This window comes from Rhagoletis pomonella, unplaced genomic scaffold (genome assembly GCF_013731165.1).
Source record: "Rhagoletis pomonella isolate Grant_MI unplaced genomic scaffold, Rhpom_1.0 Rhpom_scaffold_00007, whole genome shotgun sequence".
Classification (NCBI taxonomy): domain Eukaryota; kingdom Metazoa; phylum Arthropoda; class Insecta; order Diptera; family Tephritidae; genus Rhagoletis; species Rhagoletis pomonella.
Window position 1 is genome coordinate 8,680,587 of NW_023458561.1, and position 2,267 is coordinate 8,682,853.

Consider the following 2,267-nt stretch of genomic DNA (forward strand, 5'->3'; position numbering starts at 1 on the left):
CTCCTGACTCCTGACAAGATCGTTGTTAAACACCATTGTTTTCCGAAAAATTATTCATTCTCATTCTTTTGGTTGTTCAGAATTTGTAACGCCATTAACGGTTTTCGAAATTCGTTTTTGTAACTCGTTTTTAATCCTTTCTTCGGTGACTGTTTTGAAAAATGTCTGCTTATAGCGAGGTTTGAATTAGGTCGATATGGTAAATAAATTGTTATTTTCTAGGAATAAAAATTTCTGTTTTGAAAGTCGTGGCTGCCAGCCGAATTACTTTAAAATCTTGTTATATTGTTAAAATGGCACCCGTTTTTTTATAATAATTTGAGTTATTGGAATCACGGACAATGAAGGTCTCAGATCTGCTTAGTTCCTGGTGACTTCTTGGAAAGGTTCACCTGTAATGAATAGCTTGTAATTCGTTTTTTAATTAGCTGAGTTCGACTTTTCCTAGTTGCAGGCAGTCACGATTAATTACTCACCGCAACCGATTCATCCAGTTTTTTTAACAGACCAAATAATATTCGATAGCTGCATAATTCTTACCTAGTTACAGGCTGCCTTTTAACGCGCAAATAGTCCATTCTGTTTATAGCTGGAGGTTGAACATTTCCGCTGGAAATACCTATTTGACTTTAAATTACAAAAGATGGGGACGTAGGGGAACAGTTTTAACGTAGCATCTCCACAGCCAAAAAATACTGGCTACAATTTGTCATTTTGTTTGCCAGATATACATTTTATCAGTGCACTTGCACAACATTCGCATTCACAAAAGATCTGCATTGATTATTGCGAATACGAATATTAAAATTAATGCGGAAGCTCCGCGGTTGCGAATTCGAATATTCGCAACAACCCTGATACATACATACAAATCAAGTTAAATAAAAGCTTGTAATAAAGCGTGGAGTGCTCGAAATTAATCCACTGAGAAAAAAGTTTGGTTACGTCAACTAAATCTGTTTTTCTCAACACACGTTTTGGTTACAGTTACACTATTTGTTGATAGTTACCAAATAATGTGTTGAGAGAAATATATTTAGCTGACTTTTTTCTGTGTGTAACTAATAAATAACGATTTAAAAACTAATGGATATTAGTTTAAAAAATTGTATACATATATGTATGTAGATTAACACACTAGGGATATTCTGGATCCGGTGCATACTGCCTAGCATGGTGCATAGATAGCATAAATATCATGGCTGGCTAATTTTGTTGTTGTTTGAAAACATGAAACAACAACAAAATTAGCCAATAATGCTTTCATACTGCAGAAATTTTTATTACTTTTTTTAGTATTCTCCTTCGTGTCCGTGCTCGTCTTCGGATTTGTGCATAAGTTAGCTAACACCTCTGAAACAGCTGGAAACCCTCCTAAATATAGTTAAAAAATAAACAAATCTCTTGCGTCTGATATTGTGATACCTACATATTACATGTGCCTGATGAATTAAGTTAAACTTTATTTTTTAAATACGTGACAACGCTCCTAAATACAGTTCAGAAATAAGGCCTTTTTGATCACATTTCATTTGATACCCATATTTTTAATAATTGCTTTAACTTATTAAATATTTTGAGTATACCTTTTTAAACAGGTGGCAACTCTCTTGAATATTATTAGTATTCAAACTAAGGATATCTTACCACCTTCGTTTTACGTCATGTTTTAATATTTCATTTAACTTATGCATACTTTAATTAAATTCTAATTTTAAAACAGGGGGAAACCCTATTCAAAATATTTTAAAACCAAAACCTTGTTAAAGCTTTTTCGACCGACAAACATATTGCGATACATATTAAAATCTAGTTCCCTTAATTCAAGTTGAATTTTATTTCGAAAACATATGGCGACCGTCTTAAATAAAGTTACGAAAAAAAGATTTTTAACCCATGTCAATTTATACCCAAACTTTAATAATTAATTTGACTTATTAAACAATTTGATAATTTTTACACAGTTGGAAGCCCTCTTTAATGTTATAAATGCGAAACGAAATTTTTCTTATTACTCCTTTGATTGACGCCCATATTTCATATAATTTAATTTAATTCGACTTTTCAAACAGATGGCAATCCTGTTGAAATTATTCCTAAATCAAAACCTCGTTAAACCTTTTTCGTCTGACATTTGTATTGTGATCCATATTTAAATTATCTAATATTCAATTTGAATTTAATTATAAAATCAGGTGGCAACACTCCTACATGCAGTTTAGAAACAACGTTTCTTCAAAGCAATTTAGATTTATATTCATACTGAA